General features: G+C 35.8%; 1 long non-coding RNA gene across 2 annotated transcripts; it reads right to left on the bottom strand.

Moving 5' to 3' along the window:
* On the bottom strand, positions 2,325-10,326 carry LOC110261582. Of its 2 annotated transcripts, XR_002345879.1 has the most exons (4): positions 10,242-10,326; positions 8,760-8,868; positions 6,138-6,231; positions 2,325-3,635 (listed from the first exon to the last, which is right to left on the bottom strand). It is a non-coding gene; the product is annotated as an uncharacterized LOC110261582 (long non-coding RNA). The 2 variants fall into 2 exon arrangements; XR_002345878.1 differs by lacking the exon at positions 2,325-3,635 and having other exon boundaries at positions 5,810-6,231.

Genomic DNA, 18,504 nt, shown 5'->3' with positions numbered 1-18,504 from the left:
AGGACATTCTGTTGGCCCCAGCTTCAAAATACATCAATATTATGAATAGAATACAGATATGTTCTGAAACTAGGGGTTCCTATACAAATAATTGATTGTCTTTGTCAAAATATTTTTCTGAGAAGAAAGGAACCCATAGGCTTCACCAGATGGCCCAAGACAGTCATGGCACAAAACATTTTAAGGTCCTAGGACTTAGAAGATCTGGGGTGTTCCCATAGTAGCTCAGCTGTAATGAACCTGACTAGTATCCATGAGGACTTGGGTTTGATCCTTGGTTTCACTCAGTGGGTTAGGGATATGGCATTGCCATAAGCTATAGTGTAGGTTGCAGACATGGCTCAGATCTGGCATTGCTGTGGCTGTGGTATAGACCAGCAGCTATAGCTCTGATTCAACCCCTAGCCTGAGAACTTCCATGTGCTTCAGGTGTGGCCCTTAAAAAAACAAAGAAGATCTGGATGCATTTCCTATCAGGGACCCTGCAGAAAGCCAGTGTCCAGACAATAATGATCACCATCCAGGCTATGAAGGAAGGCCTTTTGTTTTGTTAGGATATGAATCTTACATTTTATTTATTTTTATTTTTTTATTTTTTGCTTTTTAGGGCTGTACCTGTGGCATATGGAGGTTCCCAGACTAGAGATCCAATCCAAGCTACAGCTGCCGGCCTACACCACAGCCACAGCAATGCAGGATCTGAGCTGTGTCTGCGAACTACACCACAGCTCATGGCAACACCAGATTCTTAACCCACTGAGCGAGGCCAGGGATTGAATGCACAACCTCATGGTCTAGTCAGATTTGTTTCCACTGCGCCACAACAGGAACTCTGAATCTTACATTCTAAAATGAATAATTTTATTATTTATGTCACTGCTTTCCTAGGATCTTCTCTCTTTGCTGTACATTCTTAAAATATTCTTTAAACCATTTCTCATTCTGAAAAGTTTAGGGGGTGTTAGTCCCTTCTAGTGTAGTTGAGCCTAACTTTGGATCATATCTAAGAATCTGTAACAAACTTAGAACCAAGAAACTACTTAAGTAAAAGGAAAGAGGACAACAGTCCTAGGCAAAGAAAGCTTCCCTTAGGTCCCTCCTGGAATTGAAAGGAAAATGAAGGTGATTTTCAGTATCTTTTTCAGGGCTCCAATCTCAAGTTTAACTTCCTTTTTGTGAAGAAAATTTCTAGGAGATACGTGTGACCACTAACTGTAGGTATACAGGATGTTGTTAGCAATCCTCAGCAGAAGTGAAATTCCTCAGATTCTGCAATATCCAATTTTTCTTACAAATTTTTCTTACAAATTTTTTATAAGCTTGGTAATAACAGGACCATTTTTGGTTCTAGCTTATTTTTCCACAGAAGCTTGCTTCTCTCATCCCTACCCTCTGCTTAAATTCTGATTGTATGTTTTTGCAGCTTGTTTCCTTATATTTGCTTAAGTGGTCTGTCAGATCAAGTTTCTCAGTTTAAGTTTCATTTTTTCAAAGTTTTTTACCGCATTTAATTATTTCCTATGTTTCCTAAGCAGCATTCAGCAGGATATAAGTGTGTTTTGTATGTATGAACTGTAAGTGACTAAGATCCCTGGATAGCCTAGGAATGACAGATTAGCTACCACATTTTATTTTATTTTATATTTATTTTGGTCATGCCCACAGCATGTAGAAGTTCCTGGGTCAGAGATCAAACCTGAGCCACTGTAGTGACAACACTGAGGCCTTAACCACTAGGCACCAGGGAATTCCCTAGACACTACATTTTAGAAATTTTTCTTATGATTTCTTGGACCTTATGGTAAGTGAGCAGAAAGACTGGTGCTTTTTCTTTTCCATCATTTAATTTAACCATATAAAAATTTTCCATACAACTACTTAGCTTTCACTTTAAGTAGCTCCAATTTAGCCACGCAAATTAAATAAAATGGAAATTTTAAGTAGAGGCTATGGCCACATCTAGGATGGCCAAAACTTTTCATTCTAACCTTTTGTGTTCCACTAATACAAAAGAGCTCTCACTTAAAGAAAGCTTTTCCTTGTCCTTTCCTTGGCTAAAGATGATGACATTTTTAAAAATTTGATAAAAATTAGTTCAGCAAATATTATTAACCGCAGAGAAGCAAAAGCCATCTTTTGGTAGTAAACTTGAGAGCTAGTCAAATGTCAACTGACCCAAATGGTTGAAAATAAAATGTCAGAATTAGTCGCCCTTGCTGAAAACATGGCACTTTAAATTGCTGTCAAGAACAAGACTCAGGGGTGACTGTGACCACTTGATGGATAAGAATAGTGCTCCGATAATCAGAGAAATATATGTGCATTTTTCCTTCTACAAAGGGGAGGCACCCCAAACCACATGTCTCTGGGCACCTTCACTTCCTCCTCCCCAGGACAGACCACATTCAGGGCCTGTCAATATTGCAAAGTCCCTGCAATCAAGGGCATGTGCTGCAGTGTCGGAACACCTGGGTGCCCACACCAAATACACACATACCACAAATATATACCTCACCCCCATTCACACATCTAGCACATACTCTTGTTGCTAACTACACACAATTTGTTAACTTGTTCATTAACTATTTCTTTTATTTTTCTCTTAGGATAGTTAGTGTCTTTGGCTCTTGCCTAGTTCAAGTTCAGCCTTTTTTGCTAGACCCCAAAGCCATTCATTAATTCCAAGTTGAACAGTTTTCTCTGCAGGTCCCCAGACTGAACTCTGGACTCTTATTTCTCAATTGTTGACTCCCTTGATTCCCCCAAACCAATTTTAATTGAATTTCCCTGCTCCGATCTATTCTTAGTAATACCTCAAATAGCAATACTTTGTTGTAAATTTGGCAGAATCATCTAGTTTCTCCTCAGATGATTTTTTTGTTCTTTTTATTTTTACCTTAAAAAAAAAAAAAAGAACTCACGCTAAAATCAATTGGTTCTGAAAAGGATATTATTCTCTTCCCTCTAGAGGCAGACACATACTCCCTTTCCCTATTTCTTATTCTTGGTTTTAAAATTTTTATATAAAAGACCAAGTACAGACTTTCTCAGTTTCATTGTCTTTAAAGCCCAATTAAATGACTATTTTTCTCAGATCTAAATCCTCCAAGGTTTAGGGCCAGGGAGTTCCCCAGACTGTTCTATATGTGTCCTTAGATCTTGACAAGCATTACTCCACCCCTTTGTTCTGGACCACGTTGGAAAGAAATACTTGTCTTATAAACATAAAAAACAAAATAACAAAAAGCAAGCAAACAAGGAAAACATTGACACAAATATACCCCACCCCCCTCATTTTTGAGCCACATCCTTGGCATGTGTAAGTTCCCAGTGACACCACCAAGTCCTTAACCACTAGGCCACCATGAAACTCCACAAAAGGACCTTTTATAAATTTACTTGTAGAACAGAAAACTCTGGAGTGTCATCAGGTTTTATTAATTTCCGTTCAACAAATTTTAACTTAACATCATAATTCTTTATCATCTTCTTGCTCCAGTTGCTGCTTCCTTTTTTGCTATGGAAACAGAAAACACCTAAATAAACCTACCCAAAATGGAAATCAGATGTAGATGGTCTTTCTCTCACCCTTTGATCATTCTGCTTATAGGTTCCAGTTTCAAGGAGGACAGTGCCTGTGGGGAGGGCGAGATTTTCCACATTTAGAGAGGAGGGGAGGACCCCAGTTGTAAATCGATTGGATTTACATGAATGGGATGAATGGGTATAGCTTTAGATGAATGGGTATACCTCTCTTTCCAAAACTACTTAAAAGTCATGGGAAAGAGATAGAACAAGTCCTACAAAGTCCACTTGCTAGTCCTGGTTTTTTAATAATATGTTTAGAAATGAGTTTCTCCACTGATACAGTGATTACATGGAGAATTCTTCTCCTACAGACTTCACAGAATGAGAAGCAGTGATTACTTTAAAAAAACATTTTTAATTGTTAAAGTTGTGTGTGTGTGTGTGTGTGTGTGTGTGTGTGCGACACATGCACATGACAGAGGAAGAAAACAGATGAAAAAAGGATGATTTTGTTGCCAGGATTAAGAAGTTTTGTCAGAAAAGATGGACTGGACTAACTTACCAAGGCCGTAATGCAGTTTGGGCTAAGAGAAGCCCATCTTTTGTTGTACAGCCTAATGTAATAAATTGCATTAGGAGGGCTTTAGATTTCTGTACAGACTTTTCAAGCGGATCTAATTGGAAGTGCTACTCACATAGCCAGGGGCATTCTAAAAAAGCAGAGCAGTGGATTAACACCATTTTTAAAAGTCAGGAAGTCTTTTCTCCTCCCAAAGGGGAGTTTTCCAGACATTAACTTTGACTGCCAAACATTATAAAGAAAGTCTCCCTCTTTCTCTTTCTCTCTCCCTTGACCTACTAGTCTTCCCTCCTTTTTCCACCTCATCTCCCTCCATTCCTCCCCCTCTTCTCTTCATTCCCTTCCAATCCTTTACCTACCTCCAGCCATCAGTGAGAGCTATATTGGAAACAAGTAAATGACCTATCAATCAGATGTTGCCTAGATATTTTTGATGAAGGAAATGGGGTTTGAAGAACTAAACTGGTTTCCATTTGAATAAGAAAATGTTCGAATGTGTGTCTGAAGCTTTTGTCAAACAAGATGGTGAGAGGTAAGGATTACAAATAGGTGGCTGCAAAAAAAACTGTGTAGTCTTCTTTCCTAACCTATGACCTTTTGTTATATAGCAACACTTGATTTGTCAATTTATCTGCCTAATCTGAATAATTAGCAGTGCAGACAAAACCACATTCAAAATTACCACCTCAATAGTGATATTTAAATGGTGTACAGCAAACCTCTCTAAACTCTCTTGTTTTTGTCCCTCATTCCCATCCATCACTACCTACATCCTTTCCAATCCTGGAGCAGTTCGAACAAGTGGCTTATGAAAATAAGAGCCAGGGATAAGACATCAGCAGTTTCAAGTTAGTAAAATAAAGTTTAAAAATGGGAAGTAATACATAAAAGTGAGAGCCTGTCTTCCAGCATTTGATATTTTCTCTTCACAACATTTGCATTGTGTGCAGAGGATTTGCAAAATAGAAACCCAATATTTTGATTAATCACACAAAATATAAGAAATGGCAGAGATTGCCAGAGGAAAACCGAATATATGAAACATTCAAAATGTGTGGCAAAAAAACCCAAATATTGATGTATCCTCAATATTCTCAGCACGTCTAGATTTTCAATGAACATTTTATTTTCTTGTCAGTGATTCAGAATTTCCACCGCTCCTGTTGAGCAATGAGGGAAAATCATGCCAACTGGGAGAAAGCTTTATTTTAAGGTTGAAGGCATGAAATAAGCACTAAGAAGACAATTGTACACCTGTTTTCAAAAGTAAAAAGGCATCTCAAATCTGCTTTGCTTTTGAAAATTTGGCCAAGGAGTGTGTTTCAAAGACCCAATAGCCCATAACATTATTCCCAGGGCTCTGTACTCTCTGCCTAATTGGGCTTCTACACATTTGCATAAGCATGATACTTCATGATTAATGCATAAGACCCAGCATGGGCCCAGTATCAATTCGTCTACAGAGGCTTTTCCCCCCACTGAAAACAATCATTGTGCCTAAGATATAATCCATCATATTTGTAGGTATGATTGCATTGTAGAATATCAGACTACTTAAATGCCATGACAAAATCTTTACAGAATTGTGAAGTTCTTCTGGGTAAGAAAGAAGTCTTAAGAGGCCCACAGCACTGCTGCCTTGGGACCATCCTAGATCCCTGAAAGGGTTTGTTTGCAAAATGAAGTGTCGAGGCCACAGAGTTTTTTGGTTTCTGCTTTTTTTGTATTTTTCTATTTGGCCCAAGCACTGAATAGAAAGGGAAGCATATTAAAATAAACACTTCATGATTACTTTGGGGTTACAAAATACACAATAGCTTTCCCCTTGCACCTTCAAAACTAAACAATAGCAGGGAAGACTTCTAGAATGAGAACTCCACAAGGGGGAGGGCAAACATGGTCAGCAAGACTAGAAGGTATTGAACGTGGAGAATGAAATCAATTCTAGCTGAGATAGACTGCCGCACAATTAAGGAGTGTGAGCAACTCTCAGTGTGAGTCCTGGTGCTCCAAACGGCGGTGCCCGTACCTTCTCTGCTGGCTGGGCTGCTTAATTAGGTAGGAAACCACTCCCACTGGGGGGACCTGGAAACTTGGAGTTCACCAACAGACCTCTCCACGTGCTATGGGAATAAACAGAGAAAACCCTTTGACAGAACTCTTTTTAAAAGGTTCTGAGGCAGATTTTTTTTTTAATTATTAAAAATTAACATATGATGATGAGAAAAAGTAAACCATTTGGAATCTATGAAATTAAGACAAACAGTCTGACATCGCCTTCCTTTCCAGAGGCGGCCTCTGGAAGGAGGTGTGCCTTCTTCCAGATGTTTTGTTATTTATGGGTATATGAGTGTGTTCTGTGTGTATGAGTATGTATATGCTTTATAGGTTTTGGGGGGGAGCCCTACTATGAATACTTTCTGTAACTTGTTTTCCTGCTTCACTGTAGTTGATGAACTTTTCCTGCAAAGTATATTTATAATTATCTCAACCTCCTTAATAATGTCATGGTATCATGCTGTATGGATTACCAACATGCAAATCAAACATCAGGTTTGATTTGGTTTTGTTTTAAATCATTCTAAATAATGCTACATTTTATTTTTTTTACTTTTTTGTCTTTTTAGGGCTGCACCTGTGACATATGGAAATTCCCAAGCTAGGGATAAAATCAGAGCTGTAGCTGCTGGCCTATACCACAGCCATAGCAACATGGGATCTGAGCCATGTCTGTGACCCACACCACAGCTCACGGCAGCGCTGGATCCTTAACCCACTGAGTGAGGCCAGGGATTGAACCCAAATTCTGATGGATACTAGTTGGGCTCATTACCACTGACCCACTATGGGAACTCTGTAATGCCACATTTTAGATTCCTGGTACCCCAAAGGCAAAGACCGTCTTGGTCACTACTGTATCCCTGGTATTTAACACAGGGAATGGCACACATTAAGGGTCCAGTAATTATGAATTAAATATTTAAGTTAAACCTTCAGGGAAAAGTCCCAGTCTTTCTTTACGGAATATATGAATTTTAAAAATTGTATAGAAATTGTCTCTTTACCTCCAAAAAGATTAAAATGTACTTAGGCAAAGTGTATCAGTCACTGTGTTCTATTTTGCCAGCAAATGGATTATAGACTTGTTTAATTTTTCATAATGTGATTAATGAGAAAGTGTGTTTCATTATTTTAAATTGTATTTCATTAATTTTAAAGAATGTTGGGAGTATTTCTAAGATTATTAGCCATTTGTATTTCTTTCCCTTTGACTATTTATTCACCTCCTTTAACCATTTTTCTATTGGATTGCTTGTTAATCTTTTTAACATTGATTTTCATGTGCTTTTCTGCATATCTTGGGATTCAAGCATTTTGCTTGATATATATTTTACAAATATTGTGAAAATATTTGTCTTTTGACTCTGCCCATCTCTCTACCTGTCCGTCCATCCATCCATCCATCTGTCCAGCCTAACAGAAAAAAATTTAATACTTACGTTCAAAGTATACCAATTATTTTTATGGCTTCTGAGTTTATTCTTAGAAAAATTTTCTTCTCTTAAAGAATAAAACTAATTCACTCATATGCACCTAATGTTTATAATTTTTACTTGTACACTACAATTTTTACTAATTCATTTATTTTGATATAATGAGAGAGGGAAGGATCTGGATTTATTTAAACTTGTGTTATACAAGTAATTATCCTATTACTGTTTATTAAGAAGTACATGTTTTCAAAGATTTGAAATGTCAACTGCATCAGACACCAAATTCTCATAGGCACTTGGGCCTATTTTGGACTTCCTACTCTGTTTCATTGTCAGCAAGTCTATTCCTGCATTGGTGCCATACTGTTTTAATTACTGTAACATTCATGGTACATCTTATTTCTGGAAACAGATACACTGTCCTCATTACTTTTCTTTTTTCTCTCAGTATTATCCCAAATTTATATTTTGGAATTATTTTGTCAGATTCAAGAAAGTTAAAAATAAAAGACTTTAATATTTTGATGGGAATCCATGGTTTTAGCAGATTCATTTATAAAGAATTAATATCCTTGCAATGTCAAATTTCTAATCAAAAAACAAAATATGTCTTTCATATCTTATTTTTTTTTTAATGCCCTTTGTTGGTAGTCATGTGAAGGTGTACATTTTCAAAAGCTTTTTTCCAGTTTTATTTTTCTCCTTGCTTTTGTGACTAAGATATTTTTCTTTCATATTGGTTATTGTTTTTAAAATAAAAGCTAATTATTTTATAAATTAATTTTGTAACTAGTCACTTTATTAAATATTCATGTTGTTTCTAACAGCTCTCAGCTGATTATTTGGGGCTATATTAGCACATTACCATAAGAAACAAATTTGTCTCCTCTTTGGAAAATTTACACTTGTATTTCATTCCCTTTTTCTCTGTTGATATATTAAGATGATAAATGATTTTGGGTGAGCCCCAGTTAGTCATAATTTATCAATTATAAAATTATTCATTAAATTATGTTTTTACTTTAATATTTAACATTTTATTTAAAAGTTTTACATTGACATTCAGCAATAAAACTGGATTGTCATTTTCTTTTTATGCTGTGTTTGTCAAATTATCTGATCAATTTGAGCAGCTTTATAAAAACTTGAAAGCTTACCTTCTTTATCTGTCAGTTTCCAATAGAAAATGAAACAGAAACCACTCAGGGTATTTCAGTCAGAGAGGGAGTTAAAACAAGAAATGAGGTCTCCAAATGCTTGGAGGAGCTGGAAGAGCAAGAGAGAAGTTCATTTTGTCCTGAGATCAGGACCTGCAAGAAACAGCTACAGCCCCTGAAGGAGAAATATCCATTCACTTGCTGTGGCCACCAGTGCCTCTGGACTCCCCATCATTGCCCCTCATGAGCCTCCCAGGCCTGGACCTCCCACCTCTGCTAGAAGCAAAACTTGGCTTCTTCATTCCTCTCCTCCAGCTGGCAGAACTAACCAAAACCCTACTAGAAAAGCCCTGCTTCCGGACCTTTGAAATATATACAAAGAACACAGATGTCACTTAAGAGCTGGATACCAATAAATAATACCTAGCACTTTCCTTTTTCAATTTTCCAGGATCATGTAAAGCATATTGAAATTGTCTATTTCTTAATTGTTTAAAAAAAAAAATCAACCATGAAACTATTTAACTTGTGCTTTTGTGGGATATTTGGTATTCATTCCTTTCCATGGATAAATTGTTTTTTTGTCTCTTCTCATATAATTAGCAAATTATGTTTTCTTACAGAATCATTCATTTCAGTAGGTTTTCACACATACTTGCATAGATTTGTGCTTTGTAATTCATTTGTGTTTTTCCATATCAATGGTTATTTTCCCTTCCTCATTTTATTATAGTAGGTAGATTAAACCCTATCTTTTTGTGTATCCCTCACGCCCGGAAACACCCACACACTAATGCCCAGAATTTGTGAACATGTTATGCCATAAGGCAATGGGATTTTGCAAATGTGATTAAAGTTGCAGAACTTGAGGAGGAGAGATTTTCCTGGATTATCTTTGGGGTATAATCAAAGAACATAAACTTTTAAAAGCAGAGGACTTTCTCTGACGGGAGTCAGAAAGTTTAGCAGAAGGACCACGAGACAGATGAGGAATATGCGAAGGATTTGACACCATGCTGTTGCTGGTTTGAAGATGGAGGGGCAAGTTCACAAGGAATGAGGGAGAGCTTTAAGCCTGAAAGAGACTCCCCAGTAACAGCAAGAAAGGAAGTAGTAACCTTAACCTTACTACCACAAGGAACTGAATTCTGCCAACACTTTAATGAGCTTGAAAGCAGATTCTTCCCCAGAGCCCCTAGTTGGGAGCCCAGGTTGTCTGACACCTTGATTTTATCTTTGTGAGAGCTGGAGCAGAGGAACCAGGTGACCAGCTGAGCTCACCTGTACTTTGGATCTACAGAATTGTGAGATAATATAATTGTGTTGTTTTAGACCACTTTGCAGTAATTTATTACTGCAAACAGCATTTTTAATTGTGCATTGTTGGAATACACTCCACAGGCCTGCAAGGCTTGTACTTGCCTAATTTTAAAACCAAAGAAAGAGACAGCGACAGAGGCTTAATGAATGCAGGGAACTTACATATCTGAAGTAAGGTCCTGGAACAACACCCCAACCTAGTGCAGGCACTCTGTGGATAGGACATGGCAGCCAGCTTCACTCCTGGTTTATGGGGAGGGCAAATTGTGAGTTATAGGTGAATTAGAGTCAGGTTGGCTAATTAGTTACCAGGGAAACCAACAAGGGGCACTCCCCTCATTGCCCCTTTGATAAGAACAATCACCAGCTGGGACCTGGGGCAAGCACATGGGAAGGTCAGTCATGTGCTTAGGGTACAGGTGAAGCAGGCACTGGTCAGGAAGGGGATGTACAGAGAGCAAGAAAATACCCATCTTGAGTGGCCGGACCATATATTCTTATATTTGTGTTTCTTCTACTTTGTTTCTCAATTACATTAGACAGTTTTGTCTAGTTTATGGTTTGTCCAGAGGTTTTTTGGTTCCTTTTGTTCCTTTTTTAATGATTTTTATTTTTTCCATTATAGGTGATTTACAGTGTTCTGTCAATTTCCACTGTTGTTCAGTTTTTTTTTAAAGATCCAAGTCTTATATTTATTCACTGATTCTGCCACTATTTGTTTCCAGTTCAATAATTTCTGAGAAATCATCAAACTTTGCATTTGATACAGATAGAAACATATCCTACATGTTCTGTTATGACTTGCTTTGTTTTCCTCAATATACTGTTCCTGAGATTTATCCAAGTTTTTGCTATAGATGCAGTTTATTCCTTTCCACAAATTTCTAGCATTCAGTGGAATGCATCCACAAAGAATACATTCATTCTATTCCTGAGTGATATTTGGGTTCTTTCCAGTGTTTGTCTGTTTGTTTTTACTTTTACAAAATGTGCTACTACAAATACTCTTATACTAAACATGATGTTTACAAGCATCATCTTTTCTAGGGCTTATCAAGGAAGTAGAGTAGTTGAGATTATTTATAAGATAACACAGACTGTTTTCAAACAAGGCTATGCTGATTCATACTCCCACCCACAATATCTAAGAGTTCTGATTGCTTTATAATTTTGTCAACTCTTTCTTTAAGGTAGCTTGATAAGGAGACATCCCTCCAACCCGACGAGTATCCATGAGGATGCAAGTTCAATCCCTGGCCTCACTCAGTGGGTTAAGGATCCAGTGTTGCTGTGAGCTGTGGTGTAGGTCACAGAAGCAGTTCGGATCCCACGTCGCTGTGGCTGTGGTGTAGGCCTGCAGCTGCAGCTCCGATTGAACCCCTAGCCTGGGAATCTCCATATGCTGCGTGTGCAGCCCTAAAAAAAAAGACATGTCTCTTTTCTCATGTCTAACCAATTACCCTAGCATTATGAATTGAAAATTCCATTTTTCCTTACTGATCTGGCCCTAGTTTTTGTGTACATGTGTACATCTTTTTAATTGAATATTGTATATTGTGTATGATATATGTACAGTCTTAATATTGTTTGTCATCCTCCTCACTATGTTAAAGAAAATGCCTTTGTCTAACCCAAGACTGAACTGAGTAGAGAGTGGATTTTGATCTTAGGAAGGCTCCATCTACATCTGGTCTATCTGCTCTCATAGTCCTGGAGCACAGCTCTAGGGGTCCTGCCTGGGAGCCTGGGATATTTACTGGGAGCTTCTTTGACATATTCTGAACTCTGTTTTTTAGTTTTTTTCTCCTTGAAACCAAGAGTCTGCCAACAACTCCATGCTGTTTTGGCACATTTTTGCTTAGCATCTTAACTTCCAACCCTGAGTAGCTTAAAAATTTAGAATGTTCCTAACAGAGAAAAACACAAAGGGTCAGACTCACTTCCTTGCACTTACTTCCTTGTTCTCTCCAGGAACTTGGATCCTCAAGTCCTGACTGCTTTGACAGCTCTGAAATCGAAATTTATCTCTCCAGCCCCTTTCCTGCTTTGTGGGACCTCTCCCCAGATTCTTAACTGCACACCTAGCACCAAGAATCGGCTGATTTCCAGAAGGGATAAGCAAAGCATATGTTACAGGTTCCCTTGTGTCTGTAATCAAGGCCTCTCAAATGCTGGCTGCTTCTCTCTAATGCCTTCAAACTCTCGTTCGTTATATTTTATCTGTTTTTCTCGTTATTCTCACTGGGGATGTTTGATTGATGCCAGCCACTCTCTCATAGTTGGAAGTGTAAGCCTCAAGTCTGAACTTCTCAGAACCCCCCCACTTTTTTTACCTCATTTATTTTCCCAACCTTTCTCCCACTACTCTTAGCTCCTAGTGCCATATCTAAAAATTGTAGAACACGTAATTGCACAATTTTAGGACCAAAAGGAAAAGATTATCTGAACCAGGTGTCTCATTTTCCAGATGAGAATAATGAGGCCCCGTAAAGACTAAATGGCTTATCTCAGACCATATAGCAGAATTGGTATGAGAGCCCACATACACTTACTCCTTACAGGGGGTAGAGGAGCAAGGTAAACAGCAGAGCAGAAGGATCGAGAATGGCAAACTTATCTTCATGCTTCATACCAAGAAGAAGTATTTCAATTTCTTTTCTCAGGGAATAAGATCTGTTGCTTTCTAACACACCTCTACTGACTCACACTTGTCTCCTAGCATAAACTATGATTTTTTTCCCCAAGTTATTAATTATAGCTGTCATTTCTGACCCCAGAGCCGGAGGTAATCATCATGCTGAAAACCAAGCTGCTTCTTACACCAAGAATGAGGAAACCCAGGACAGCATTTATAAACCACCCTCCGACCTGTTTTAGTCGAAAAGAAACCGGTATATCCCATATTTGACAGTCAAGCCTGTAGGTGATGTAATTTATTTTCTAAATGGGGTACTGTTTGAGACTGATAGAGGATGCAGTTAATAATTATACCAGGACAACAGGCATAAACCAATATGGGTTAGACATCCTAGTCAGCAGATAATTTATCTCTGAGTTGCAAAAAATTTTTTCTAATACTTCCTTAAGGATTCCAATCACTTTCATATGAGAAAAGAAGTATTCACTGCCACAGAATGCATTCTTTTAAATTAATAGAATTTTTATTTTTAAATAAAATATTTGTTGTAGAAGTTTCAGGTTTACAGAAAAAAATGATCAAAAAGTAGAATTCCCAATATACTCTCTCATTCCGCCACCTCCAATTTATTTTTCTCTGTATTAACATCTTGCTTTAGTATGGGGCATTTGTTATAATTGATGAGCCAATATTGATACATTTTTATTAACCAATAATCATAGTTTAAATTGATTCATTCTTTGCGTTTGTCTATTCTATGAGTTTCGACAAATGTACAATGTCATGTACTACCGTATCATATAGGAGAGTTTCACTGCCCTAAAAACCCCCTGTGCTCCACTTATTCATTTCTCCTTCTCTCCTGCCAAGGCCCTAATAACAAATGATGTTTTTACTGTCTCCATAGTTCTGTCTTTTCCAGAATGTCATATAGTTAGATTTATATAGTATGTAGTGGCCTTTTCAAATTGGCTTCTTTCCTATCATTTGCTTTAAAAATTTTAAATCCTGGTGTTAAGTGGTATCTCTTCATCATGAAAAAGTAGAGACTATTTCAAATGAGACCATAGGATCCAAAGATTCCTGTGCAAGACTATAGGGAGAAGGGAAAGATTTTCTAGACAAAGCATAAAAAGTAAGTTTCATAAAATAAAAGATGGTAAACATTACTTTTAAAAGCATTTGTAAGATAAAATAAATAAAAAACAAGCCAAAATTAAAGGCACTTAATTTTTGCACCTAAAAACATATTATAATCCAGAATATATAAGAGCTTCTATGAATCAATTGAAAAAAAGATATGTAACAATAGGAAAAATGGGCAAAGCTAAAAGAAAATACAGAAAATAAATATGACATGCTGATAAAATACTTTAAAATTCTCAACTTCACTAATAATCAAGGATGTAAAAATTAAACAATGAAAAAATATTCCATATTCATTAGGTTGGCAAAATTGAATAATCTGTTAGTATCAGAAAAATAAGGGCCTTGAAATATGGAAATTCTGGTGAGAATGTAAATTGGTACCACCATTTTGGTGAGCAATTTGGAGTTCCCTGGTAAGGTTAATGATACATAAGACCCAGAATTACTATTCTTAGATACCTACTTTTTAGAAATCTCTTAAATATATGCAAAAAGAGACATAAAGAATGCTTACTGTGGCAATGTTTCTGGCAGGAAAAAAAAAAAAAGCATAAACACTCAAGTTGCCCTCAGCTATGCAATATAGCTTATTCATGCAATGGAATACTAAAAAGGAATGTAAATGAATGAATTAAATCCTCACATCATATTGCCGAATCGAAAAAAGCAGGTTGCCAATTAAAATATATGGCATAATTCCACAAACATATACAAAGAAATACACACATATGTTTTTAAAATATGTGAATGATGGTATGTATATAAAAGGCACAAAAAGGTATAAAAACATATGGGAATAACATATTACAACTGCAGGATAATTATGGGATAAAGAGGTAAAAGGAATGAGACAGCCTTAGATATAAACATTACATAGTATTAATTTATGTATTTAAACATAGAGATGTGAAATGAATTTTGCAAAATATTAACAGCTATTTAAATTGATGGTTGATATGTAGATGTCAATTATATTATTTTCTGTAGTGTTTTTATTAATTTCATATGTTTCATGTTTAAACATTTAAAGAGTTTTGAAAAGTCTAACCTCTTTTCCCCTACACTCCTTGCTAGAGCCACAAATTAAGGAAAAAATTCATTGCACAATGTGATACACAAAAAGAACAGTCATGAGGTTTCAAATTCTAGCTTTTATACTTACTGGACATGAAACCCTGAGCAAGTCTCTTTGCCATTAATTCTTTCAACTATAAAATGGGATATAAAATTAGTACAACTAATAATATTAATATCTACCTCAGAATTTTCAAAGATTCAAATGAAAAGATATGTGAAAACATTTGGTAAACTAAAAATCAAACATGAACATTAATTTCCATTATTACTGTTGTAGCTGCTGGGTAAGATAGAATGATACAGCTGAATTGTCTCTGTCTGAGATACTATTTATTGAATAAATGACAAAATAAAGACAAAGAAAAATAAAATTTTCAAAGAATATATAATTCACATGTTTTACAATTGTATATATAATTCACATGTTTTACAATTGTATATAATGTATAATGTAGTATGTATGTATTCAATATGCTTGCAGATAAGATAAATAAAAATTATCAGGAACATATTGCATTTTTAAAATTTCAGACAGGATTTAGATTCTCTCAGGATTTAGATTCTTGCATAAATTGTCAAGTATTTTTAACATGTAATATACAAAAGAGGAAGCTGAGAGGTAACAATTTTCTGGATCTTTGGAAAATAAATACAAAACATTTAAAAAAATTTTTTTCTGTGTTTAATTAGGTTCTTTATATTTTTAATTTAAAATAGTATTACAAATGTTATATTTTCATTTTATTTAATTAAAGTATAGTTGATTTACAATGATGTGCCAATTTATATTGTACATCACCAGTGACTCAGTCATACATGTATATATATTCTTTTTTATATCATTTTCCATCATGATCTATCCCAGGAAATAAGATATAGTTACTTGTGCTATACAGTAGGACCTCAATGCTTATCTATTCTAAATGTAATAGTTTGCATTTTACTAACCCCAAAATCCCAGTGCAGCCCACTCCCTCCACCGCTTCCCTTTGGCAATCACAAGTCTGTTCTCTATGTCTATGAGTCTGTTTCTGTTTTGTCAATAGGTTCATTTGTGCCATATTTTAGATTCCACATATAAATGATATCATATGGCATTTGTCTTTCTTTTTTTGACTTACTTCACTTGGCATGATAATCTCTAGTTGCTGCACATGACATTCTTTCATTCTTTTTTATGGCTGAGTAGAATTCCACTGTCTACATTACCACATACATTCATCTGTTGATGGACATTTAGACTGTTTCCATGTCCTAGCTATTGTGAATAGTGCTGCTATGAACATAGCAGTGCATTATCTTTTTGAATTATAGTTTTGTCTGGATATATGCAGGCTTGTGTGGGAGTTCTATTTTTGGTTTTCTGAGGAAACTCCATACTATTTTCCATAGTGGCTGTACCTACTAACATTTCCATCAACAAGGTAGGAGGCGTTCTCTCCTTTTCTCCATATCTGTTCCAGCATTTCAATTTATTTTTATGTTATTTATTTATTATTTTACTAAAATTTTTAAAATGCGCTAGAAGATAGTTGACTTACAATGTTATCTTAGTTTCAGGTGGACAGCAAAGTGAATCAGCCATACCTCATTGTAGTTTTGATTTGCATTTCTCTAATGATTAGTGATACTGAGCATCTTTTCATGTGCCTACTGGCCATCTGTACGTCTTCTTTGGAGAGATGTCTATTTAGGTCTTCTGTCCATTTTTTATTGGATTTTTTTGTTTTTTGTTGTTGAGTTGTATGAGTTGTTTGCATATTTTGGCAATTAAGTCCTTGTCAGTTGTCTCAATTTGCAAATATTTTCTCTCATTCCATAGTTTGTCTTTTTGAGGTTTTTGATTTATTTGTTTGTTTTTTATGGTTACCTTTGCTGTACAAAAGTGTGTAAGTTTGATTAGGTCCCATTTGTTTATTTTTGTTTTTATGTCTATTGCCTTTGGAGACTGACCTAATAAAACATTTGCATGATTTCTGTCAAAGAATGCTTTGCCTATGTTCCCTTACAGGAGTTTTATGGTGTCATGTCTCATGTTCAAGTCCAAAGTGGTATTTCTGAATTTTTGTCAACTAAGAATAGATTTTCACCATTTATACCTCCCATTGCATATCATGGTATAGTCTTTTGAAAATCTTATTACAAACAAAAAAACTAAAATAGCCTAAAATTACAATTTCACCTTTCAGCACTTCAGATATAATATGTGGGCCAAAATAAGAGTTTGTAGTAGAAGAAACTAAAAACATGAAAGCTCAATTAATTGAACAAGAATTATTAAAAGAATAAGGCTTTGGCACCACATTCCTTTGCTTCTACCTTATTTTTTCTTCACATCCTCTCTTCCAATACTTCTTTCTGGCGTCATCTGGTCATCTAAGGCAATGAACTCCAAAGTAGACATGTGAACTCCAGGGGCTCCCCTGATAATTCCCTGGGTCTAGCAAGAAAAATACCAGGTTATTCTATTTCTAACCTAAAATTTAGAAACAAAAATGAGCTTTAGTTTTATTTAATATACAAATTTATTCCAGCTCTGCATATCAGATGTTCAAATATCATGTCAGACTGGCAAAGGAATCTTGCAAAAAGAGTGAGAGTTCTATAACACGGAGGGGTTGATGATATTTAACTGACATTTTTATTCACTTTCAATTTATCCCAAACATCACAGTACTTAGCAAGTGGATTTTTAATATCACATTATCTCATTTAACAAAATCAGCTCTTAACATGTGACACGTGGCTTAAAAAGGTTATTGCAAAAAACAAAAACAAATATAAATTGAATTATCTTAAAATGCAAGCACAAGCAAACTCAAGCAACCAGAAGCACAAATCAGTCCCTATTTCTAGAACGAGCTCTTTGTCAGATGCATTATGAAGTAACAACAATTAATATCTAATTACATCTGATGAAAATTCAGAGTTTCAAAATTACAAGTACTGAGATAAGGATTTACATCCATATTGTTCCAAACTGTATGTTATACCTTGAGATCCTAGTTAATTATAGTAGAAAATAACATGACAGAAAAAAAAATATTTTTAAACTTCATAGAATCTTTTTTTTTCTTTTATTGTGTATGTTTTATGATATATCAGTCTGTGAGTACAATATCCCACATTCATAAATCATAGACAAATTTGGAGGAGGTGGAGTCAAGAGTTTATTCTGATGTGGTATGATAAATAGTTTTTCCAGATAATTACACTTACGGTCCTCCTGCTTACATTCTTTCAACTCATCTTCCACATTGCAAAGAGGGTGTTTTTGAAATCAAAATAAATAAATTGCCTGTTGAGTGTCCATCATATGCCAGACCCTGTATTGATTGGCATTCAGCAGAACTTTGTTGCACAGATAAAAGGCTGAATGGGGGAATGGATGAACAGGACAGTGAGGGGGTATGAGAGGCGAAGAGATGAGTTTTGAAGTCTTGGTAATTTGCATATTGGTTCTAACAATGAGCAGAAATGAGTTAAAATGACATGAGCATAGTGAAAATTAAATAAATGTTTATTTTTAATCCATTTTAAATTGGGGCCTTATTTGAGTTA

This window comes from Sus scrofa, chromosome 7 (genome assembly GCF_000003025.6).
Source record: "Sus scrofa isolate TJ Tabasco breed Duroc chromosome 7, Sscrofa11.1, whole genome shotgun sequence".
NCBI lineage: Eukaryota > Metazoa > Chordata > Mammalia > Artiodactyla > Suidae > Sus > Sus scrofa.
The sequence above is the reverse complement of the archived record's forward strand: the minus strand, read 5'-3'. Positions and strand labels throughout refer to the sequence as shown.